The 26,652-nt window shown below is 45.6% G+C and overlaps 1 protein-coding gene across 3 annotated transcripts in view; it reads left to right on the forward strand.

The window, feature by feature from the left end:
- Positions 1 to 4,262: 4,262 nt before the first annotated feature.
- Fam163a (family with sequence similarity 163 member A) overlaps positions 4,263 to 26,652 on the forward strand; it is a 70,027-nt gene continuing 47,637 nt past the window's right edge. For 2 of the 3 annotated variants that reach the window (XM_040738321.1, XM_040738322.1), the window contains exon 1: positions 4,264 to 4,963. The gene's annotated coding sequence lies outside the window, so the exon portion shown is untranslated. Of the gene's footprint in view, positions 4,964 to 26,652 lie in introns of all 3 variants that reach the window. The other variant, XM_040738323.1, reaches the window with a different exon arrangement.

Raw genomic sequence — 26,652 nt, forward strand, 5'->3', positions numbered from 1 at the left:
AAGGAGGTAAATGGTCCATATAGTCTACATGATAAACATTAATGAAATAAACTAAAGAAAATGCAAGGTCTGGGAAGAGCCACAGTGGCAGGGCACTTCTCTAGCATGCATGAGGCTCGGGGATGAAGCTGGAAGATTTAATAGTGTTAAAACATCCATGCTCTCCAATGTGGTTGGCAGACTTGGTGCCATCTCATCCAAATACCAATGCCATCCTTTGTAGAAATAGAAAAATGATCCCAATATTTTAGGCAAAGGAATTAAATAAACATATCTCCAAAGCCAGCAGGTATAAGAAAAGGTTATCAGCATCACACACACACACACACACACACACACACACACACACACACACACACACACACGAATGCAAACCAAAGCTACACTGAGATATTACCTCACACTAGTTAGGATGGCAATTATCAAAAGATAACACATGCCAGTGGAGAAACTAGCATTTGTAAATGGTGGGCTCTGAATGAGAATGGACCCCATTGGCTTATACATTTGAATACTTTCTCCCCAGTTGGCAGAATGGTTGGTGGATGAACAAGAGGACATCATGTTTAGTGAAATGAGCCATGCATGTGCTCAAACACTGCCTGACCCAGCTAATGCTAGGGTGCTAACACAGCCGCTCACCAAACAGTGACTACAACAGTTTCCAGTAGCTAGAAATAATAGAAGATGGAGTGCTAGTACCCAATGGGTATACAGGTTTTAACTCAATTTTTTAAAGTGTGTGGGGGGGCATGGGGGGTGTGGTTCTGCGTGTAGGTGTGGGTGTACTCCTGTATGAGTTTATGTGTACCACATGAACAGAGGCCAGAAGAGTTTGTCAGATACACTGAAATCAAAGTTACAGATGGTTCTAAGCTGTCATGTGGGTTCTGGGAACTGAACCCAGTTCCTCTGCTAGAGCATAAGCACTATTTATTGGTGGTCCATCTTCTCTAGGCCCAGGTATAAAGTTTCAATTGTGCAAGATTAGTAGTCAACAATGTAATTCCTATACTTAGTAATAATATATTGTCCATGTAAATTTCTGTTAGGGGGTAAGTCTCACGTTAAATATTCAAACAACTATAAGAGACACAGAACCCTATATAAGATGAAGAGGCAAAACGAAACTTTCTGGGGCCATGTGTGAGTGTCACCTAGATCCGGGTGACAATTTCATCAGCATTCATCAAATGATGGCAAGAATGTGAAGCTAGACCAGACTCAATGCTGGTGAGAAAATGATGCAGCTGTTCTTGAAAATAGACGGGGCCAATTAATAAAATAAAGCACCCAGCGACCATGTAATCTAGCACTTGCATAGCTGGGCATCCATCCTGAAGATATGAAAATTGGGCTCATGTACAACTCAGTCTGTGTTGGAATATTAATTAAAGATGTGTTACATTTGTTTATGCTATGAAACATTTGTTTAATGATGCAACGATGTGTTGTATTCTTTTATGTTGTATTTGTTTGACTCTGTGAAGCTGCGTTACTTTGCCTGCCTAAAACACATGATTGGTCTAATAAAATGCTGAACAGTCAATAGCAAGGCAGGGGAGAGGATAGGTGGGGCTGGCAGGCAGAAAGAGTAAGTATGAGGAGAAATCTGGGGAAGAAAAGAGGATCTAGGAGGGAGTAAAGAAAGGGGTAGTCACCACCCAGCAACACAGCCAGTCATGGAGTAAGAAGTAAAGGAAGAGATATACAGAAAGAGAAAAAGGTAGACAGGATAATTTAAGAAAGCTGTCAAGAAACAAATGAAGCTAAGGCTGGACATTTATAAGTAATAATAAGCCTCTGTGTGTTTATTTGGGTGCTGGGTGGCAGGCCCCCAAAGAATAAAAAGGCAGCCAACTACATCAGTCTGTGATTGTGGCAACTTCATTTGCAGTAGCCCCAAGCTGCAGGCAGTTTGCAATGAGAGAGCAAAACAAGCTGTGACACATGCAGGCCGTGGGATGTTGCTCAGCAATAGAGAGATGGGAAACTCTGGAGGTGAATGGCTAAACAGCCTCATTTGTAAAGCATTCTTGACATCACAAATTTCTGGAAATGAAAACCAATATAGTAAACGGTTTCTAGAAGTTAGAAATAGGAGAGGTGCAGAAGGGAAGTAAGTTTGTCTACAAAAGGACACTAAGAGGGGGACTCTTGTGGTATAGGCATGTTTTGTATCTTGACTGTGTTGGTGACAATATTCACCTTGAAATCTGGTACTGTAATTCCCAAGATGTTACCAATAGGGGGAAGTAGTTAAAGGGTATATGGGTGCTTGAAATGTCTTTGTATTTTTCATGAATACTGTTATTGAGATAGGGTCTTGTGTAGCACAGATTGGCCTCAAACTCAGTATGTAGTAGAGAATGACCTTGAACTTTTGACCCTCCTTCCTCCACCTCTCCTGTCTTTTTTGGGGGGGAGGGGCTGGTGGCTCAAAGAAAAATCCCTCTACAGTTACAGGTGTGCACTGGCATGCTGGATTTATACTGTGTTAGGGATGGAGTCCAGAGCATTGCACATGCTGAAAAGTGCTCTGCCACCTGAGCAACATTCCTCCTTCGCTGTACTGTTTCTCCAAATCTCCTGGGAGGACCAGAGAGATGGTGCAGCAGGTAAGAGTGCTCTCCCAAAGGATAGGAATCTGATATACAGCACCCATGTCGGCAGTTCACAATCTCCTGTAACACCATCTGGAAACAGTCCTTCTAAAATATACAACGGAATAGTGGCCTGTTCATAAAAGGGATACCAAGTAGCAGTATTGATAAATTGATAAATGAACGAACAACCACATGTAACAAAAAAAGGCAGTTCCCACAAGCACCAAGTATAAGCATAGGCACATAGATGTTTGCTATGCCATTCTGTTTATAGAAAGCTTAAAAGCAAGCAAAAGCAATGTTGTTTAGAGATGCATCACATATAGACAAAACCCTAGATACACATGGGGATATGACAAAGTTAGGATGATGGCTACTTCAGGAGGTGGAACTTGGGAAATGGATAGCTGTAGAAGAGGCTTTGGGTTCTGCGGTAACTCTGATGGTAGCCACATAGATGTTCATCTTATAGTGAGTCGTTAACCCGTGTGCAGATGTCAACTTGTTGGGTGTGTGTGTGTGTGTGTGTGTGTGTGTGTGTGTGTGTGTGTGTGTGTGTGTAAAGGTCTGCAATGAAGAATGCAAGATTCTCATAGTTTGTTGTTTTGCCTTTAAAAAAGAGATAAGGAAGGAATGTGGGTGTGAGATGAGACAACACATGGAAATGTGGACTTCCCATTTACGACCCGGAAAGAGAAAGTAACAAAGTGCTAAAACACTGAAGTTTCCCTGCACTGACCCAGTAGAGGTGGACACCGGCCTTAGATGGTCGTTTCTTTAAAATAACGAGTTGAAAATAATGACACAGTCTACCCCGATGATGCTGTTCTTATTCCCTGATGACTGGGATCAGATTGGGAACCTACCATTTCTTGTGTTCTGGATTTTATTTTTGTTTTTCAAGTCTGTAGTCTTTTCCTTGAGCTGCCCAGACTACCCTGAGAGTGAAAAAGAAAACATAATTGATGCAGTGCGAGAGCTCACCCGCTGAGTTTATCCTGAGTGACCCGGTTTCTCCCTCCCAATCTTCAGTCCAAACAGGGCTGATGCAGAACCCTGAGAAGGTATTCTGGCCTGAGAACCTTTGCCTAGGCTAGTTTCTCCTCCTGTCCGGTTCTCTGAGTCTATCTTCTAAGGACTGCTCTCACAGTTTTCCTGTTTGGGATACAGTTCATAGGTAACTCTTAAGACATTAAGGAGGAGCCGGGCGTTGGTGGCGCACGCCTTTAATCCCAGCACTCGGGAGGCAGAGGCAGGCGGATCTCTGTGAGTTCGAGACCAGCCTGGACTACCAAGCGAGTTCCAGGACAGCCTCCAAAGCCACAGAGAAACCCTGTCTCGAACCCCCCACCCAAAAAAGACATTAAGGAGGGCTGGTCACAGGGTAAAGGCACTTGTCACTGACCACCTGAGGTCAAGCCCTGGGGCCCACATGGTGTAAGGAAAGATTCCTGCGAGTTGTCTCTGACCTTTACGCGGGGGCCATAGTACACACACCTACACAGACCAAAAAAAAAAAAAACAAAAAACAAAAAAAAAACAAAAAAAAACAAAGAACAAAAAGTTTAAAAACAAAAAGATGCCGCTTAAGAAATCCACAACACCACTAACGTTTCTCTTGTCCCTTTCCTGATAGGTCTGACATCACAGGGCTAGATAAGCACACACTCTAACTGCCTGCTCCACAAGGACCTTGTACATCAAAGGCGGTGACCTCCAGCGTCAGGCCTGGGAAGAGCAAAAACGAAGAGCTTTTGAGGTAGCTGTCGAGGCGGTTCCTTTTCAGAGGACAGAGACACTCTGGCGGCTAAATTCTCATTCTAGATTTTCCATGCTGGACCCCCTTTGCAGCTCGCCAAGTCCCCACTACTGAGCGTCCCTTGGACGCTCAGACTCCTGGGATCTGCGTTTCTTGGGCAGAAAGGCAGCAGAGCTAGCGGAGTGAGGGTTTTTTTCTGGGCAAACACGCCAGCGGACCCAGTACATCCCTAAGCGCAATCCTCCTCCCAGGACTCCAGCGCCAATCAGGTCTCTCGGTACCTGCCCCCATCCCAGGCCACCTGGAGGAGCCAGGAGGTTCTGGGCTGGGTACCCGGCCAGCGCTCAGAGCCGGGGCGGGCAGAGCAGCCTCACGTGGGCCGGCCGGGCGGCTGGCGCTGGGAGGTAGGCGCGCAGAGCCCGGGGCAGTGCCGCGCGGGAGCCACCGCGAAGCGGAGCAGCCTGGGCCTCAGGACCTACGAGGCAATCGCCCACGCAGAGCGAGCGGTGCGGTGCGGCCGCGCAGCAGACGGATCTCCCGACTGGGAGCGTGGATGCGCCGCGCGCCGGAGCTCTGTCGAGGGCTACTGAACACCCAGGTAAGCGCACCCCGCACCACCTTGCGCAGCGCACCGCACCTTGACCCAGCTCAGCACTCTGCATCCTCCTGGCTCCCGCTGCGGTAGCTCCCAGGGGCGCAGTGGGCGGCTGCCAGCCCCCGGAGTCCCTGGCTTCCACCGGCCCCTGCCCATGGGCTCCGCACCACTTTCCCGGGATCCCCCCTGCTTTCATGACTGAACCTTGGCTCTGGCGACCCTCTGGGATTCTTGGCAACCAGCCGCGGGGCAGGCGACACCGGGTGTTTCCAGGGATCTCCTAGGCACGGGAACCTAGCGACCGTGGGTACGGGAGTGGGGAGGGGGCACTGGAGGGCGCTGCCCTGGTCATTGGCAGCTGTCGGTCTGTACATCCAGGTTCCAGCAAGCTTGCTAGGGATGTTCTTGAAGTTTTACAAAATAACGAGGGCAGAGGTGTCTTTGTGACTTCAAGGAGCGGGGTGTGTGGGCGCGACAACCGGAGGGAGTTTGGGGACAGGTGTCTTTGCCAGCGACTCAGGGCAGCCAGAGGTTTCCAGGCTAAGAGATGCGGTTCGGAGGCACGCCCATTGCCCGCTTGCTCCTGAGCCCCCGGGGCCCACCTCCGGAGCCCGCATCCCGGACCCCGCGCCAGCCACAAGGAAGCTTCGGCTAACGGCACCAAGGCTAGACCAGGGATGGAGGGACAAGGGCCTGGAGTGAGTCTGATGCCTGATCCTGGTCACCTGGAGGTCTGCTGACCCATGTTTTTGCTCCAGAAGAATCCCTAGAAGGGTGGTGTCCTCAGAGGCAAGGAGGGAAGGCAGGAATGAGACCTAAGAGCTTCAGCTACTTTGATTTTGATTTGGGGTGGGGGTGGGAGTTTTGTTTGTTTTGGTATCACCAGGACCTTTTCTCAGCCTGGAACTGTGGGGCCCTGAATGTCTCCTAACAAGTTTGATGTGGGGAAGTGTTGAACCTGCAGACTGAGACACATTCTCTGGGCTTTTCCAGTCTGTGAGGACAACAGACCCTCTTCCAGTCCAGGACTACATTGTTGGCCTGATTGCAGGAGGACAGGAAGTGGGGTTCTCTAGCAAGCAGGCCTAGGGGCCGATTCCGGGAAGGCAGCCATGTGACTGGCAGTAGGATCCTTGTGTCCTGCCTGTGTCTGAGCCAGTCCCAGGAGAGACAATTCCAGACACAATGGTAGACAGTGCAAGGGACAATGATGGGAGACAAGATACAGTGCATTGATGTTGCTGAAGATTCCCAGGGGCTTGCAGTCTTCGGAGGGAAGAGGCAGTCCCTTTCCCGTACTAAGGAAGTCTTTGGAAGCCACAGATATTTCAATCCCATCCCTTTCAGACCGGCCAGAGGTGAGCCAAAGGAAAGAAAGAACAAAGGCATACTCTGATAACGGTTACAGTTTCTCAGCCTCCTTTCCCAGCTGCCATGCAGGAGAGGCTCTAAACCGGCATACAGTCACATCGGTATCCAAAGAGAAACCAAGTGTGGTTTTCTGATGGCACAATCTCCTCCCAGATCCGCACTCACTCCAGGAACATGCTCATAATTTCCACCATCCTACGGAGTGAAAGGAGGTGCTGTGCGCCTGAATGGAAAACTCCCGAGTCCTCTGAGGAGATGATTGGCGCAAACAGAAACAGTAGCTGTGGCCATCCTTGTCAGACATCCTCAGAAATAATATCCTGAAAAGGCAGACACCAGCATATGGTGCTGATTAAAGTCCCTGTGTTCTCTCTTGCCTGCCTGTCTGTAATTGAAAAAGAGCACTGCCTTTAATGCCAGCACTCGGGAGGCAGAGGCAGGCGGATCTCTGTGAGTTCGAGGCCAGCCTGGTCTACAAAGGGAGTTCCAGGACAGCCTCCAAAACAATACAGAGAAACTCTATCTTGAAAGACCGAGAGAGAGAGAGAGAGAGAGAGAGAGAGAGAGAGAGAGAGAGAGAGAGAGAGAGAGAGAGAGAGAGAGAGAGAGAGAGAGAAAGAAAGAAAGGAGCACTGTCTCAGACCCTGTGTGCAACAAGGAAACCTGGCCCCGGGACAAACTGGCAGAGCCTTCACTCAGGGCCAAAGCAGTGTTTAGTGATTTACTTGATGCTGTGGAAGAGGCTAAGGGACTCAGAGGAGGAGCTGGGAATGGTCTGGCTGACCACTTGAGGAAAAAGCCACTTGAAACTGGCTAGGGAGTGAGAGTGTCCTTTGTGAAAAGTATTCTTGGGGTTAACCCTGACCTGGGATTACTAACTCCCAGGAAAACTGCTACCATTTAAGTACCATTATTAAGTATCTTTCATGTGCCAGATGCAAGGCGTTGCAAAAATCAATATTGCTTCCATTTTTAATGTGAGGAGACTGAACTTGGAAGATGTAAAATTATTTGTGAAGATCAAAGAGCTAGTAAGTGGAAGAGCTGTGCCTGTATCCCAGTCCCTCAGATTCCAATACCCCCCACCCTGCTTCAGGACCACTCTTCTCTAGGTAAGAAGCAACACCCTGTGATGCCCCAAATCCAGAACCATCATAAATGAAGACTTGTTCACAGACAGATGTTTGTGATTGCATCAGACTTCAGGGGAAGTGCTGGTCTAGAAGAGCTGGGTTCTGTTCATTGGCCTTAATATGCAGAGCATAGTAATCTAGACACCCCCTCCAGGTGGCAAACAGCGGAAGGACTGATAGCTGCTCATGAGGTTCTGGGCAGACAGGCTCTCTCCTAAGTTGCTGGCAGGGAAGTCTAGTGGTAAAACCGGACATTTCAAAACTCATCCAGATTAGAAGCTTCTGGCCCATCTGCCCCATCAATTCCATTTTTAGGAATTTAACTTGCACTTGCTATACTTGCACAGACACAAAGACATGAGTATTTCAAAGCATTATTTGAACTATGAAAGGAAAGATGTGTATTCATCAAAAGGGAGCTTGTTGAATATTTCACCCTACTTCCAAACAGTTAAATACAGTCCTACTCGTCTATTGGGAAAAAAAGTGGGAAGTTTCCTATGTAACTGATGGGAATGTTTCCCAAGGTATGGGCTTAGGGGAGAAGATAAGATGTATAGAAGGTATACTATATTTATAAAAGATTAGGATAAAGAGAGACAGTATCTATTGACCCCAGGATCGATGGACCTGTAAACCCTTTGTATCTTTCAAATTTTGAGCCAGGTGAAGTTTCAAAAATCCTCTTCCCCTGCCCTGTGCCTGCCATGTTCCTCAAACACGTCTCTGGTTGAACAGAGTTGGTGTGACGCCTACCAATTTCTTTATGGTACTCAAGAGAATTCCTTAGGATTAAAGCCAAAGGACAGAGGGTCATAATGTCAGGGCCATCCAGAATCCCTTTGAAATATGCAGGGCTGTTCTTAGGAAGTCAGGATGTCTTCGGACAGGAGGCTGTCTGAGCTGGGTACACAAAGTTTGCTCGGCCGGCCTGGAAAACAATCCCAACAAGCAGAATCACCTCTCTTCTCATTGTCTCACTGTTATCAAAGGATAGGCGATTGCATAGCAGTCCTTGGTAAAGGACCAAGAGGAATGCAGTGCCATCAGGAAATGTGTAGGTCTGTTTCTGGAGGTTGCATTTGGATCCCAGGGAGGAGGGCGGCATGCTTGAAAGAACAGGTGTTTTAGTCAATGTTCTATTGCTGAGACGTCCTGTGACGTCCCCCAGGGAATGGAGATTGCCATTGCTTTGGTCCAGACACTAGTGATATGAAAATCCATGCCTATACCAAGGATGAAGGTCAACAGCAATGTCCCTTGGGCCTCAGGTCTGGGCTGGGAGTCTGTTTGATGTTTAGAAGAAACAGCCCAAGATCTCTAAGACCTTGCTCTCCTGTAGCTCATTGGTGAGGACTCACCTCTGATTTCCTTTCCATTTCATAAAGAAATAGTGTGAGGTTTTTCCCCCAAATAAATTCTGGAGCACACAAGGCAATTGTTTTTTTGATGTCCTGTGGTTGCCTACAGAGGTGGAAGCAAGAAGCTGGCCTGGGCTCTCAGCCAAGGTCTCTAGAACCTAGCCATTGAGGGGAAAGCCAGAAAGCCCACTAATTTAAAAAAATAGAAAAAGACGTTTATATAGCATACTGGTAGTGAATGGTCAGATGAACTCACCTGAATTCAGAAAACACATATTGCTCAAAGCACTGGGAAATCAGAGACAAGCAAGGTATTGTCCCTAGGTTCTAGAGACCTGCAAGGCAGTCTGGAAAAGGGCTGTCCACATCACCAGCAGAAATGCTAAGTAGAGAAACTGGTGACATGCTGTCAGGGACAGAAACACTAAAGTGGATCAGAGGCTGGCCAATTGACTCTGATAGATTGTTAAGATCCCTTGGAAGTGACCCTTAAACCAGACCTAAGTGCTAGAGTGATTTTGATTGACAAGCTAAGGTGAAAGGGCAGAGTCAAGAGAGCAGCTTGGACAAGACACAGGATTACAGTGTGAAGTAAAGAAACATTAATATAATCTCATTATTTACCTAGCTTCTGCCACAGCCTACTTCTTTTCTCTTTCCTTTTCTCTCCTCTCCCCTCTCCTCTTTTCTCCCCTCCCTCTTTCTTTCCTTTCTTCCTTCTTTCCATTGCTGCCTATCCTAGTAAAGCACTCCACTACTAAGCTATAGCTGCAGCTTATGACATTTTAAAATGTTTATAGGGTGAAACTGTTTATATCCCTGTAAATAATTCACTATATGTGGGGTGTGCGCATTAAAAGCAATGTCTTAGCTGGGCAGTGGTGACACACGCCTTTAGTCCCAGCACTTGGAAGGCAAATGCAGAGGTGATGGATCTCTGTGAGGTTGAGACCAGCCTGGTCTACAGAGCTAGTTCCAAGATAGCCAGGGATATACAGAGAAACCCCGTCTCAAAAACCAAAACCAAACAAACAAACAAAAGCAATGTCTTGGTGGTGGCTTATAGATATTAGAAGTGAAATGCCCCAGATTTGTCAGACTATCATAATTTATATCAAATCAGTCTTACTTGGGAAAAAAGCAGATGGTATTTTATATAGCATGTGTTAAAGACCACCATTTCTGTTGTCCCAAGTTTCTGTGTCTCAGTAGCTTCTTCAATGGGGACACAGGGCATAGGAACAAGATAAAGTCTGTCTCATCATTTTGTTCATATCTTCATTCACTCATTTATTTACTCAGGTGTCAACAAAATAATATTTATATTTAACCCAAGTGGTAGTCTGATTATGGAGAGAAAGAGAGAGGGGGTGAGGAAGGCCTTGGTCTGTGTACCATCCAGGGCCACACAGCGCATGGGCAAGATCACGGGAGGTACTAAATGCCATAGTGGAACTGGGGACAAAGGGCTGCCTGAAAACATATGTGCTTAGTGATTACTGATTGCTAAAAATGAATGAACAACATGATAAACAGCACCAGACACTGCAAAGAGAACAAATTGGAGGACAGAAATATTCCTTTGGATTTGGCCAGTGTGGCTCAAAAATCATTCATATGATGGAACCCAGGGAAACCATGGTTCTTCCTGGAGAACAACTATGAAATATTCATGCATTACAATTACTGAAAACATAATTTGCAGCTAACTAGGAGAACATCTTGTGTTAGGTTCTACTATAGGTACCAAGTGTCAAGAATACTTATAGAACAAAAACATTAGGTTAAATATATTCTGTCAGCCTACTCTTTTCCTATGAATTGGGGGGAGACTACCCAAATTCTATTTTAACACAGGAAACCCTCACACCAGCTGGTAGAACACCAGGATTCCAAGGAAGTATTGGCATTTGATGACTGTTGATGGTTTTGACAAGGACAATTTCAGCAAAGTAATGAGGCTTAAGCCAGATGGTATTGGACTGAAAAGTGAGCATTGTGTTTCCAAGACACCAACAAGTAATTATCAAATGTCCCCGGGTGCACTGTTGAAAAGGAAGGGAAGCAGCCAACATCCCAGTTCTTACGAAGCTTAAAGTCATTTAGGAGAAACAAACCATCACTAAAGAAACATACAGAGAAGCTGTGGTTAAAACTATAGAATGCCACATGGTATCATAAGCATTTACTATTAATATCATACCTGGGACCCTTCAGGAAGGAGCTGAGAAATCGCCTGAGGAGCTGTGGTTGAGCTGAAACTGAGGACTGGGAAGAGTTTAGTAGAGAGAAGAGATCGGAAGCTGGAAGAGGACATTCTAGGAAGGAGCAAAGGTCATCCTTCGAAAGAACATGGTGTCTGAGGTTCTAAAGGCCAGTGGATGTAGAGGTCAGAGACTGAGGGAGCATTCTACCAGATGAGCAGAAGAGGGCAAGAGGAGAAGAACATATGGAATCTGAGTCATGTTAAGGATTTTGATGAGCATCTCTGAAGGACTAAGCATTTGATGAATGGTCTCTGAAGGACTAAGCATTTGATGAGTGGCTCTTAAGAACTAACCAGCAGGGCAACTATAATGATTGACCCTTATGATCAACTTCACCATATTGAGAAGCACCTGAGCATTAACAATGCCTATCCAGTGTGTGAGGAGGAGGTTATCTCTAGAGAGCCTGCAATTCTAACACTCCTATGGCAAGATGGAGTGCAGGGACAGGAGAGCTCTCAGTTGGCAGGCCAGCAACCCTGGATTACACTCTGGCAAACAGATCCACACACGTGAGAATACACATACACACATGTGCACACATACCCACTCACAAATAAAATAAAATGAAAGCCAGTGGTAAGCCCATAGATAACGCAATACCCAATGTTGAAAACCTGAAAACTTTCCTTCTAATATCAGAAAAAAGGCAAGAGTGGCCATTCTCGCCAACTTTATTCAATATAACAGCACATGTCCTAACCAGAGCCTTTAGGGGAGAAAAAGAAACAGGGCATCCAAGTAGGACAAAAGGGGTATAACTGTCCCTATTTACAGAAAATCCACACAAATGTTAAAATTAACCAGAGAATTTGTTGAAATACAAACTCCAAAATCAACACTGCATTTCCTCCAACCGTGCGTGCGTGTGCGCGCGCGCGCGCGCGCGTGTGTGTGTGTGTGTGTGTGTGTGTGTGTGTGTGTGTGTGTGTAGAGGGGTATATGAGTAAGCATGCATGTGCATGTAGACATGATCACCTCTGTATGAATATGTGGAGGCCAGTAGTCAATGTCAGATGTCCCCTATTATTCTCCAGCTATTTAAAAAAGACTCTCACTGAACCTGGATCTTCATAATTGGGCAACTGAATGCCCATCAACACCCCATGCTCTTCCTGCCTCCTCACTAGCCCAGTGCTGGAGCTGTAGACCTCAACCACCTCTGTGGCCCACCTTTCCATGCATCCATGCATGCTGGGCATCTGAACTCTGAGCTTCATGGCTATGCAGCAAGCACTTTTCCCCATCTCCCCAGCCCAGGTACTTTTCTCTACATCCACCATCTAGCTGTCTGATTAAGACAATAACTACACTACACACACACACACACACACACACACACACTAACAAAGGAAAGGGAAATTGTATACTAAAGCCTTCAAAACATCAGTTAAACGAGGCACAAACAAACGGAAGGCTATCCCTTATTCACAAATTAGAAGGCTTAATGTTGCTAAAATCCTACTCAGTTTTGCTGGTTTTGTAACCAGTGTCATTCCTGAATTCATTGATTAGTTCTAACAGTTTTTTTGTGTGTGAATCCTTTAAGCCTTTATACGCATACCTCTCTGTCAAAATCTCAATGGCATTTTTATAGAAATACAAAATGGGGACCCATAAGATGGCTCAGTGGGAAGAAACACTTGCCGTTGAGCCTGGTGACCTGAGTTTGTTACCTGGGATCCACACAGTGGAAGGGGACAGCCAGTTCCTGAAGGTTGTCCTCTGACTTCCACACATGTGCCATGCTATGTTCCCACTGGCACAGAACAGATAAACAAATAAATAATTAATTAATTAATGTGATTTTCAACTTTTAAAATACACAATATAATCTTAAAATCCATGTAAAACCATAAAATTCCTCAAATATACACATGGTCTTGAACAGCCCAAAGCTAGGGGCACCACATTCTACCATCAAACTATATTACAAATCTACACTAATTAAAATAGACTGGAGCTGAGCAGTGGTGGCACTCGCCTTTAATCCCAGCATTTGGGAGGCAGAGGCAGGCAGATCTCTGAAAGTTCCAGGTCATCCTGGTCTACAGAGATAGTTCTGGGACAGCCAGGGCTACACAGAAAAATCCTTTTCTCAAAAAACCAAAAAAGGGGGGAAGGGGAAGAAAGGAAGGAAGGAATAAAGAACAATAAACTGGAATAGAGTAAATACAGATATAAACCATCAGAGCAGAATTCAAAAGCTCCTAAATACACCCACTTACGTATGTTTAATTAATCTTCACCAAAAGCACAAAAAATATGCAATGGGCAAAGGGCCGTCTTTTCAATATGCTAGGTGAGAAAATCTATGCACACAAAAGAGAAGATTGAACCCATGTCTGATATCACACATAAGAACACCCAACTCAGAGTGGACCACAGACTTATGTGTGAGGGTGAACCTCGTGGCTAGCATTCTTGTGATGGTCTTTTAAAAAGACAGCGGGAAGGATCCAATTTAATGGTAAAGTTGTAAGTGAAAGGATCGCAGTGTGAGATTCCTGGAAAGAAGGGTGGCCAGCACGGAAAGTCTGATGGAGAGCTGCTTTCAGAAGGAATGGGTCCAGTGCTGGCCCAAGAATTGGGTGAAGAGCATCCTTCATCCCTGGGTAGTAAGAAAAAGGAGCAGATGAAGTCTGTGGGTGGCATTGTCAAAGAGAAGGCAAGATAGTGGAAAGGGTTTACTTTTAGAGCAGTGTGAGGGGATTCAGTAAAGAGAAAAACGGGGAGCTAGATGATGATGATAGTACGGTTGCACATGATAGCTGTGTGACATTGGGCCTGTTTCCTAATCTGTAAAATAAGATTGATAGCCATGAACGCCATGCCCGCCGCCCCCATAGAATTATGGCCGACACAGAGGAAGTGACTAACTAATGTAGGCTGTCACTTTCACCCTCACTGTCAGTGGCTAGGACAGTGCCGAGCACATAATTAATTCTAATTTAAAATATTCACTGACTTTCCCAGGTACTTAGTATCCTACAAGTAGTCAGACATCACTGACTCACCAAGCTCTTTCTTCTCTAAGCACTTGGAAGCCTTTCTTTTACTTAATGCCGGGGGATTTGTATGCGCTGCTTAGCCGATTCTATTAGGAGGTTTAATCATATGGGCAGGGCACTGAGCCAGGGTAAAGAGAGAAGAGATCCAATTAATTCCAGTGCCCTCACATGAATAAAGGGCAGGGCGTCTTTGGAACTCATTCCTTTATTCCTTTCATGTTTATTGAAGCCACTTTGAGCCAGGCCTGCACGTGGGGCTGAGACACAGAGATAAATAGGAATGGTTCCCGCCTTCATGCTATGAATCTGAAAAACTAAATGGCTGCCTCACAAACTTCTAGGGCACCCAGGACAAAGAGCCCCCAGCTCTACCTAGACTGGGCAGAAAAGGCTTCCAGGGCAGGGCGGGGGAAACTGGTGTTTGAACTGGAGCTAAAGATGAATGTCTTTGTCGATAGGCAGGGAAATAGCCCTTCCAGGCAGGGAGGCTCTGGAAACTTAGTGACTGACAGGGGAGTCCAGGAACTGTACGAGGTCCAGCCATGCCAGAGTATGACATGTCCGCTTATACAGATACGAGAGTACACAACAGTGTGCTGACTGCCTGCTGGGTTAAGGACTCTGACTTTTTGGATCCTGTAGGAGATGAGGGGCCACTGTAAATTTCTGAGCAGGGACGTAACAGCTCTGTCTAACAGATGATGGAGGAGCAGTTTGGGTACAGGAGTTGTGTAGGATGGGGGTGGGGGTGGGATGTAGCCACAGTCACTGTGCTCTGAGGCAGAATGATTGTCAGGAGACTGCAATGGCAGTCCCGGTGTGGGCTGACCAGAGGACAGTTCTGGAGAAATTCACCCTACGTATGACTGGATGGTGGGTAAGGAAAATGCAGGTGGTAGCCATCAGCATCAAGGAGACAGTGGAGTCTGAAGCTGGGGTGATAAGGAAACCATTTCTCTCTAGGTGAAGGTTTTCCATGATGGAGGGGAGGATTCCAGCAAAGTATGTCAAGTAGCATGCACCTCAGATCATGGAAATAGAGCAGTCTTGCCTTTAACTCTGGAAAATAGAAGTGATTCATGTAAGATTTAAACTGTGGCCTCTTGTTTCCGAGATGAAATAACCCTTACGAAACAGTTAGGCCATAGGCCCAAGATTCCACGACCCTGAGCACTGCTTCAGGACCACATAAAACTTTACAGATAATTGCCCTCAAATTCAAGATCATTAAAGTAGGACCAGGCATGGTGGCACACAGCTTTAGTCCCAGGACTTGGGAAGCAAAGGCAAGATCTCTGTGTTTGAGGCCAGCATGATCTAAATAATGTGTTCTAAGACATCCAGGGCTATGTATAGAGACTCTGTCTCAAACAAACGAATAACAAAAAAATCTCCAAAGTTATATGAGTCCTTGTGGTACCACCATAGCCCATGATGATGTCTTGGTAGAGTACCTTCCCCAGGATTCTCAAAAAACTATCACCAGCTTCTTTGCACATCTTGTAACTATGGCAGTCAAATTAAGTGAATGGCACCCTTCATCCCAGAATACAATCTATCTCTTAGCAGATAGGTTTCATATCTTTTGGGGGCATCTAGTCTATGGTCACCACTGTTCTGGGAACATTGGAGGATTCTAGAACACTACATGTGACAAGTGTCCTCAAAGAACTCATAGTATAATTATAAAACCCAGAGGATACCCTTGGAACAATAAAGAACAGTAGGATTCTTGTATACTTTAATAGGTAGAGTTGGGTGCAGATAGTTTATAAAAGAAATAAGTAGATTGCAATTATCTAGTCATGGGTTAATGAGCCAAATGAAGACAATGGAATTAAAGAAGAGAGAAAAGGGGTCTATTCTTTCCATGTGTTAAAGAATTGGTTTCCAAGAGGGCATTATTGGGAGCTGGTAAAACCTGCAGGATATTGGGCAATATGAAGTCCTTATGTTGTTAGGAATGTACCATTCAAGAGGGTTTGGGGGCAGTGATCTCTTTCCTTCTTGGCTTTTTGCCATAAAGTAAACAGTTTGCTCTGCTACATATTCCCTGCCTTTGTCTTCTGACATCCCAACCCAAGGCCCAAAGTAATAGATTGCCCTGATCTTGGGTTTCATACATGTAAAATAAATTCTGATGCTTTGTAAATCTCATGTATTTTGTTATAGTAATGTGAGTCTGAGTGATGTGCTCTAGAAAATGAGATGTGTAGAACTTGGTGATTTGATTTTAGAGAAGGAATAGAGAAGGGATGACCCATGGGTTACTGGACTTTGAGGCTTTGGGTGGTGAAGGAGAAAAAAAGTTTACATTGGAAAAGAGAGCAGGTTTTTAACCATTTGTATCAGTGATTCCTGTGAGAAACCCAAGAATATAATGTTTTGGGAGTCACAAGTCTGGAACTCAGGGATGAGCCATGTTTTTTTAAGTGCCTGAGGTAGACATGGTGGAGCAAAGCAGACGCCTGGGAAGGACCCATGTTTATAAAGCAGTGGTGGGGTCAGGAGGGAGCAGGTTGTTAGTAAAGTGAGTAGAATCAGGAGAGGCCGGACCGTGGCAGGTTGAAGAAAAAAATAAGGGTAAGTTTGGAGGAGGAGCGACTGGTCAGTAGCAGAGTGTTTGGGAGAGACAGCGTGGAGGTTACTGAAGTCTTTCTGCAGAAGCCAGTAGGGGCTGGAAGCCAGATCTCAGCAAGTCCAGAACGAGCACATTGTGAGCAGGTAGAGGCAGCAGATATAAGTGTTGGAGATGTTTGGCTGTGAATGGGCAGAGAACTGCAGCAGCAGGTGGGTACCTGTGGCAGGGATGTGGAGACCTCAAGGGTCGACGTCATTCCTCCTACCTTTGCCCTGGAGGAGAAGAGCGATTGCTGCGCAGAAGATTGTGTGGGAGCAAGGAGCTGTTTCTAAGACTGGCAGAAACTTGATGGTATCCAAGAGTCGAAAGGGCAGAGCCAAGAGGGAAGATGAGGGAGCAGGGGCAGAGGTAACAGTCAAAGGAGTGCAGACTGCAGGGAGGGCAGAAGATAGGCCTAGACCATAAGGGGGAGGCTGGGTGAGCCAGGAGAACCTCTCAGCCTTTATATGGGAAGTGACAAGGATGAGGGTTGGGGTGATCCTGGACAAGACTAGTTAGGCTAGGAATGGGACAGCAAGCCCAGGCTCTTGATGCTGTTATTCTTCTCCATGACAGACAGTGTTGTTTGCTAAGGGTGAAGAGGATTGAAGTGACATTAGATGAGAAACAAGGCAAAGGTTTGGAACGGTCCCTAGGGAGGGTAAAAGCATTGTAGGCTCAAGTTTTCAGGGCTAAGCTATTGAACAACAATGATTGTGTTGACAGAAATGGGAGCTGTTACTTTGGGGGAAAACATTAGTTCTGTTTTAAGCCTGTTAAGTTCAGGACAGTGGCAGGAAATCTATGTGAACAACTCCTATAAGTATCAAGAACACCTCAAGGGAACATGGCTGCTAAAAGCCAGTGTCTTCTCCAGTCACCAGCCTCACTAACAGTGTTTAGCCTACGTAGACAGTTTTTCATCAGGACTGCCATAAGCTCTGTTCTGCCAGCCACTTCCCAAATCATAACTCAGAGACTTATTATTAATTATAAATGCTTGGCTGATAGCTCAGTCTTATTACTAACTAGCTCTTACAACCCATTTCTATTAGTCCATGTGCTGCCCCGAGGCTCCTGGCTTTTACCTCTCCTGCATGTCCTGCTTCCTCTCTGTCTGAGGACTCTTCTGACTCCACTTTCATTCTTCCCAGCATTCTCTCTGCCTCCCAAATCCTGCCTGCCATTGACCAATCAGCTTTGTATTAACGATTAGAGCAACACACATTTATAGTGTACAAAGACTATTCCACAGCAAGCCTACCTGATGAGTAAAACTCGGGGTCCCTTCTGCAGACAGAGGATGAGGAAACCAGCTAGGTGCTTGGTAGCACACTGTCTCTACACACAGTCAGTCACAGGATTAGATATGAGACTATTGAATTCCTGAAGCTTTGTTAGAAAGACCATATAGGAAAGGAAGAGTAGGGGATACTTTTGGAAGCTTTCTAATCTTTGTGCTTCTGTAACATAGCCTTGCTCAGAAAGCGTGCCAACGTGCTCTGGGGAGAGATGGTATTTATTTGGATGTCAGGCTTTCCTCAGTCCCCAGCAGCTTCCCAAATGATGTTTCCTTTCTGGAAGACAAATAAGTAGGTCTTTTGGGATTTCCAAATACAAATGAAATATATATATATATATATATGTATGTGTGTGTATGTATATATATATATATATTTATTTACTTTAAGTGAATGACTGTTTTGCCTTCCATGGATGTATGTCTGTCAATCACATGTGGGCCTAGACCCTGTGGAGATCGGAAGAAAGTATCACATCCCCTAAAACAAGAGTTAGTTACAGGCAGCTGTGAGTCACTGTGTGGGTGCTGGGAATCAAACTCAGGTCCTCTGCAAGAGAAGTCAATGTTCTTAGCCACTTAGCCACTTAGCCATCTCTGCAGCCCCACAAATGAAGGTATTTCTTTTATTTTTTTCCCCTAATGAGATATTCTACTACAATATTTGAGAGGAAAAGATTGCACTATTTTGGAAACAGGTCTGTTGCTATGACAAGATACGGGACAAAAGCTGCTTAAAGAGAGAGGGGTGTGTTTTAGCTCACAGTTTGAGGGTGTAGACTGGCATGGCAGAAAAGTCATAGCTGGGGGACCTTAAGGCAGCAGGTCGCAGTAGGAAGCAAAGAGCAGCGTAAGACCTGTGTCCAGCTAGCTTTCTCTCTCTCTCTCTCTCTCTCTCTCTCTCTCTCTCTCTCTCTCTCTCTCTCTCTCTCTCTCTCTCTCTCTCTCTCTCTCTCTCTTGTACTCCAGGACCCCAGCCCATGAAATGATGCTACTCACATTTAGGGTAGGTCTTCCCACATCAAGTAACCTAATCTAGTTAATCCCGGGCAGACAGGGCATGCTCGGGGTCATGCTGGGGGCCTGCTGGGGGTGTCTGGGGGCATGCTGAGGGGCTTGCTCCAAGTGATTTTGGACCCTGTCAAGCTAACAGTCAGCACCAAACCTCACAGTCACCTTTGTTCATTTTGTTTTGAGATGGGGTCTCATGTAGCCCAGGGTGACTTTAAACTTGCTATATAGCAGAAGATGTCCTTGAACTTCTGACTTTGCATCCTCTACCCCCAGGCAATACAGTGGTGCACCTCCACACTTGGTTTATGTAGTGCTGGGGATTGAACCCAAGTCTAGCTACTGAGCTATGTCACCAACCAGTTACTCTTGTGTAAAAACCCTCTCTTGAGAACAAACCAATGTCTCAAAGAACTGCTTCATTTCCCTTTAGGTTTTTGATACAGGACCTCATGTAGCCCAGGCTAGCCTTGAACCTGCTGTGTAACTGAGGATGACCTTCGACTCCTGACCCTCCTGCCTCCACCTTCTAGGGTCTGGGGTTACAGTGTGTAGCATCATGCCTACTCTTCAATTCCTCTTGCAGGCCAAGCCCACAATGATCAAATTGCTTCCTGCTAACTCCTAACCCCTTAAAGCTTCCAACACTCCCACCCTCAGGGGAAGTCAAACTTCTAATACATGAGTCTTTTAGAGACGTACCCAAGCCAAATCTAAACCATGCAAGTATCGGCAGAAATGCTTGATAATAGAAAGTTTCCATAGTTAAGCTAGCCACCACTTAAAATGATGTAGAAACATAGGTTACACGATGTGTTGTTAAATATTAAAACAGCAAGCACACAGTGTAACCTAAGTGTGCATAGGTGTGGTACATCTGTGTGGACATAGAATAAAATAGCAGCCACACTTATCTCCATGGACAGATTTCTAAGGGGTTTTAGACTTCAGTTTTTGACTTGTGTCATTTAAATTACCTAGCACACAGTTGGTACATTGATGATAAGAAACAAACCCCCAACAAAGCTGCTCTATGGATCTGCTTGGCAGAGTTCGGAGAAGCACTTGACCCCTGGCTGGTTACCGTGACTGCACGCTGTTGACACAGCAGTATTTCTGCCCAGGAGGACTGCAAGCGAGACTAATTCATTAAGTGCTTCCAGTCCCGAAGATGACAGGAGCCAGGAAAACATAAAGTCTTGTTACTCTGACAGCCGGTAGCCTTGATGTCTGCGTGTTTATTTATTAACTGGACTTCATGGATCCATTCTCCCACAAGCTCTGGACTTTGCAGCTGACCTTGACACAGATCTCATTCTCACAGAGGATTAAAACTCTAAGAACACTGCCCCAGGAAGTGACATGAACTTGAATGGCAGTGTTGACCAGGGCTATAAGGTAATAAGAGAATGTTGAGGGGATTGGGTTACACACACTCTCTCTCTCTCTCTCTCTCTCTCTCTCTCTCTCTCTCTCCCTCTCTCTCTCTCTCTCTCTCTCTCTCTGTCTGTCTCCCTCTCCCCCTCTCTCTCCTCCCTTCTCTCCTCTATCTCCTCTCCCTCTTCTTTCTCCCTCTTCCCCCCCCTCTCTCTCTCTGCATTAGACATGAAGTACAAAGTGTTTAATATACACTTCCCCCCTTAAATCATAACAATTCCATGGGGGGAATTCTTCCCATTTAGAGCTGTTGAAACTGGGATTTGGAGAGAATGAATAATTAGCAAACAGCAGAAGTTAGATTTTAGTACAGCTGTTTCTGAATTCATCCCACCCCTCTGCTTCCCTTTTTAACAGGCTACTGTTACAAGCAGGGAATTTTAAAGCTTGGGAAATATTCTATTGATTTTGGCTTCGAAGGTTGCCAGCAGGAAGTAGATGCCAGATGCTCTTTGTTCAATGGATGGATGAATGAACGAACAAAAGAAAGAAAATTCTAAAAGGTCATGTAATCAGATCAAGGCAGGGAGAAATAATCATGTTAGAAACTCATTTCATAAATAGAATGAATGCGGGAAAGGTCCTGTAGTTGTTTCCCAGCCCAGATTTACAAGCGCATGCCTGCAATAGAGTAAACACCAGGAGGGTCACTCTGCTGGGTGGATCCTGCTGGGTATGTGGGTCAGTCAGTCCTGCTGAAGTTTAGGGGAGAGAAGGGTTGCTGGCCTGGTTGAGTTCCTGGGCACCAAGCTAGATGTCTACTGCTCCTGCTTGCTAATCGATCACCCAGGCCCTGCTGGGTCCTAGCTGTTTGTCTGAATCACTTATGGTCTGAGGACACAGAGAAAAGGAATCCCAAACATAGAAGCTTCCTGGACCACTTGTGAGAGAAATGCTTTCTTTTCCTTTTCCTGTGATGTATCAAACTGACAGGCTTCCCTTGGCTCGGGATGAAGAGCTGTTTTTCTCCATGTGTGTGCTGTCAGCTCTCGGAATGCTCAACACTGGTTATTGGGTCGGCAAGTAGAAACTGAGGGAAGCTTTGTTCACCCCCTTTCTTTAGTCATCTTCCCAGCTGTGCACAGAAAGGCTCACATGCCTGTCTTCCCAGCTCAGAACAAGGATGAGACCATTGTACCGAGACTACTGTGGGGACACAACAGAATTCTTCAAGTATTTATCTCCCAGGAGTTCAGCATGTAGCTCTCCACTAGGACCACTATCACAAAACAGTTTAGCAAAGAGAAACAGAAGCTTATTTACACATACATGATACATACATGGGAGAAGCCAAAGGCAGCAAAGCCTACATCTCAGGCTCTGGTACCATTTTCAGCTAAAGACAAAGAGAGACACATGTAAGGGGAGCCACTTTTGGAGAAAGTACTGGCATAAGGTGTGTGTGTGTGTGTGTGTGTGTGTGTGTGTTGTATACACATGTATGTACATGTATGGACACACGTGCAGAAGACTGAGGAAGATTCTGGATGTCCTGCTCTTTTATTCTCTGATTTATTCCTTTGAGACAGAGTTTCTCACTGAATCAGAAGATAGGCTGACAGCAGGGAAACCCCAGTGATCCTGCTGTATCCACCCCAGCAACACTGTGGCTACAGGTGTGTGTGTGCCCACGACCAACTTTTTACATGGGTGCAAGGACTTGAACCAGGTCCTCGTCCTTGTACAGCAAGTCCTTTTGCCACTAAGCCATCCCCCCCCCAGTTCATATAACCCTTATTAAGTGAATTTAAATGGAAGCTTTCTCAGTTGATAAAAACTCTTTTATCCTTTTGGCAGTACTGGGACCAAACCCAAGGCTTTATTCTCACTAAGCAAGTACCCTCCACTGAGCTACATTCTCAGCCCTTCCCCAAACAAGATTTAACTGAGATTTATTTGGGCTTCTCTTCCAAGCGCAGAAGGAAGACACACTTACAAATGGATATTTTCCTATAAAAATGTACATTTCCCTCAGATGAGTCATTTATAGTGTGTTCTCACAGTTTCTCTGTGTCTGTTGTATCTCAAAATAATCAGCTCAAAACATCCCTTGTGCCAAAGAGGCACATTTTACGGTGCATATTCTGGTCTACAACAGCATCCCAGAAGACAGAGTAGGACATAAACCGACTTAAAGCTACATAGCAATACCACTGAGATAATGGTGAGCAACGAGGCTCGGGAGAACCACCTTGGCTGGTTTCATTTCCTAGAAAACTGGAGGAGGGACAGACGGCTCTGCTTCTATACTCCTTGTGCTTTAACAATGTGTAATTCATTAATTATAGGTCTGACGAGGTTAATTCACAAAGACCCAAATGAGCCACTTTCTGTCAAAGGGTACAGAACCCCTTAGAGAACCATGTGGGGGGGTATGGTCTCTAGCACTGGAATATATTAAGCCCTACTACAGATAGGGCAATAGCTACCCCATCCTACCAAAATAAACAGACGGATGGCAAGCAGGGAAATCCAAAGCTTTGAACTTGAACTTGAAAACGGTTGTCTTCCTTTGATCCAGGAAGGATACTGTCCCAGGTGTGCAGAAGAATTTAAAATCCTCCCCTGTTCCTCTGTCACCTTTTCCCTAGACCCACCTTGCCAGGAGCATCCAATTTGGATTGAGGAACTACTTTTAAAAATGATTTCTAAGGCATTACACACATGCATACATACTTACTGGGTGAGCTCTTTGAAGTTAACTAGGGAAGTCATAATCACTCTTGGGCTAAACAGAAACCTGAACCAGCCAAATAATCAGCCCAGATACAAGAAAATGTGATCCACAAAACTGGTTGGTAGCCCTCAGTCTCTGCTTCCCATCTTACCACAGGCATGCTAACATTACAGATGCACACCACTGCATTGGTTTTTTTATGTACATTCCAGGGTTTGAACTCACATCCTGAAGATTTGCACAAGCACTGTATTCTACACTGAGCCATCTTTCTGGTCCTCAAGAGATATTCTGAAGCATAGAGCATGACTCCTAGGGCACAGGTCAGGCAGGTACTACTAGATATGCTAGGTGTGGAGTCTGAGGAGAGGAGCTCAAGGAGCAGAAAAGCCTGAAGGCGCCAGCATCCAGGCCAGTGTGGAAGTCTGTGGAAGGCCGGTGGCAGGCAACTAATGACAGTGGTTGAGGGGGGGTTGCTCATTTTCCATATTCTAACTGACTCAAGACTCTGGCTTTAATCACACCCTGAAAGTGTTATGTGCCTTTAATACCAGCACTCAGGAGGCAAAGGCAGGTGGATCTCTGAGTTGGAGACCAGCCTGGTCTACAGAGCAAGTTCCAGGACAGCCGAAGCTACACAGAGACATCTGGTCTAAAAAAAAAAAAAAAAACAGAAACAAAAACAACCCACACCCTTCTTGCTCTCCCATGTCATGGATTTGCTCTTTTAAATAATAAGCAAAGGTGTGGTGTCCTAATGACCAGGATGTATGCATACAGTAAATGTCGCATGGAAAGGCTCAGAAGAACAGAAGTACCCAAAGTCAGAGCTGATTCCCCACTAATGCTGCTTCCCAGAGAATGGCCACCAGTGGGTAGAATGGATGCTTCCTCAGGCCTCAGAAGCTACTCTGGCTCTGATACTGTCATGGTAGGTGGACTTATGCTCTCTCAGACAGCTTGAGTTCCAATGAACAGGAACAGCAGGACCTCTCATAAGGAGACCAGCTTCCCTCTGGTTTCCAAGTCTGGATAGGAAGCCCCTCTTGCCTCCCCTCTGCCACTGTCTTACCCCAAAAGCTCTGTCTAGCACCAGAATCATATTGCCACAGAAGGCAGAGAAACTGAGCTCTTCTCCACCATGCACAGATCCCAGGGACACTTTCCTAGGAGATATTGTGGAAGAAGGCTGGGCAAGCTGGAGTCCAGTTCTGCCCACTCCTGCCTGGGTTCCCTGGGCCAAGCTTGCACTCTCTTGAAAAGTGGCCTCAAACTAATAAGCCTAAAAGCACTCAGTAGGCCCTGGTGTCCTAGCAAGGGATTCAGGGACTCAGCCTTTCCCAGCCCCCAGCCCACCCTGCCAGCTCTCGGCACCAGTGAGCTTTTAATCTCCTGCATGGCTGCCTGCTGGAGTGTGCTACACATTTGTATCTGTCACTCCACATCGCCTGTGCGTCACTGCTCATGGCGAACAGGAAGCCTTCTTTCTTCCTAGAATGCTCCCCAAGGACAGTCCAGCCCTTGGCAAAGGCTTCTATTTTTTTTTCTTTCTCTTACTGGTGACACTCCAACACACACACACACACACACACACACACACACACACACACACACACACACACACACACCCTATTCCTATTTTACCTAGCCTATCCAGTTCCCTAACATGCGATTCCTGCAGCCTTGTGGGATATAGTCATTTGTTTAGTGGCTTCCCATATGGAGAGTGGATGTACCCAGTGCCCTCTCAACCCAGACAAAAAGATAGTAACCCAGAAGTCTGTGGTGTCCTCCCAACTCTTACAGCTAAAAAGGACCTAACTACAAAAGTTAAGGCGAGGGACTGTTTGGGTGGAGAAAGGGCAGCTGTAAGAGTGGGAGAGGAGGAATGGAGGAGTGTGATGGGATGAATACGAACAAAGTACAATGGTATACACGGGAAGACGCCACTAAGTCCATTATCTTGTACTATAGCCTTTCAGGTAGCTTTTTAAATTCTTTTGTTGTTGTTTGTTTTTATTTTTCAAGGTTTCTCTGTAGCGCTGGATGTCCTGGAACTCACTCTGTAGTCCAGGCTGGCCTCTGATTCAGAGATCCACCTGCCTCTGCCTCCCAAATGCTGGGATTAAAGGCGTGCACCACCACCACCCTGCTTACTTTAAAAAGAAGGCTGGAGAGATGGCTCAGCAACTCAGAGCGCTTACTGCTCTTGTTGAGGACCCAGGTATGGTTCCCAACACTTTTACAAATGCCTGTAATTCTTGTTCCAGGGGACCCAACTCCCTCTTCTGGCTTCTGTAGGCTCCTGTACATACATGGCACACATAAAATCACAGAGTACACTATTCTTATCTATCAGGGAAATGCAAATTGAAACTACTGGGAGATGTCTCATTATCCAATTAGAGCGGCTAAGATTTAAAAGAAAACTAATAAATGCTGGCAGGGACATAGAGAAAGAGGAACACATATTCACTATTAGTGGGAGTGCAAATCAGTGCAACCACTATGGAAATCAGTGTGGAGTTTCCTCAAAAGTTGGAAATTGACCGGCCATGTGATCTGGCTACACCACTCCTGGGTATATTCCAAAAGAACCCTATATCCCTCTATAGAGAAACTTGTTCATCCTATGTTCATTGCTGCTCTACTCACATAACCAGGAAATGGAAACAGCCTAAATGTCCATCATTTGATAAATGGATAATGAAAATATGATATATGATGGAATATTACTCAACTACAAAGAAAATGAAAATTTTGAAATTTGAAGGAAAATGGGTGGAGCTAGACATAAGTGTTCTGAGTAGGACAACCCAGACCCAGAAGACAAACACTTGTCTTTTGTATGTGAATATTAGCCTTAAATATCTAGATATGTGTTTCATTGGGAATATCCTCAAAGGTTAGGAAATCATTATGGGGCCCTTGTATGTGGGTGAGGGGTGCACTTCAAGGGAAGGGGATAAAACACAGGTCTTATGGAGAGGGAAAAACAGAACAGGAAGGTTTAATGGTGGGGGATGGAAGGACAGAGTAGAGAGGACAGTGTAGGCAGGAATAATGAACACTAAAGACCTTCAAAATGCTTATATGGAAAGCTACTACTGTAGACGCTTCCTGAATATATACATATATAAAAGCATTTTAAGTAGAGTTACCCCTTAGTACAGGGAGACAATGCCTTTCTTAGACACTATAGGCTATCAAACAAAAGCCTAGTACCAAGTATGGATTACCTCATGTCTAGTTTGTCAGTGGCGTCCCACTGACCCTCAAACATTGCAGGCTACTGCCATTGCCCTTGGTTATCCTCTAGAAACTGATGGTTAAGCCCTAGCTTTCATAGTGCCAGAAGTTTCAATTTATGCCCCTTGGGGAGAATATCATCCAACAATCGCACCCAGCTGTGAATCCTGCAAACTAAAGTAGCCAGTGGCCTGGCAAGATTGATTGGTGCAATAGTGGCATTGAGTGTTATGGGAATAACTACCCTCTTTCTCT

The sequence above is a fragment of the Mesocricetus auratus genome, unplaced genomic scaffold, assembly GCF_017639785.1.
Source record: "Mesocricetus auratus isolate SY011 unplaced genomic scaffold, BCM_Maur_2.0 Super-Scaffold_100676, whole genome shotgun sequence".
In the NCBI taxonomy this organism is placed as follows: Eukaryota; Metazoa; Chordata; class Mammalia; order Rodentia; family Cricetidae; genus Mesocricetus; species Mesocricetus auratus.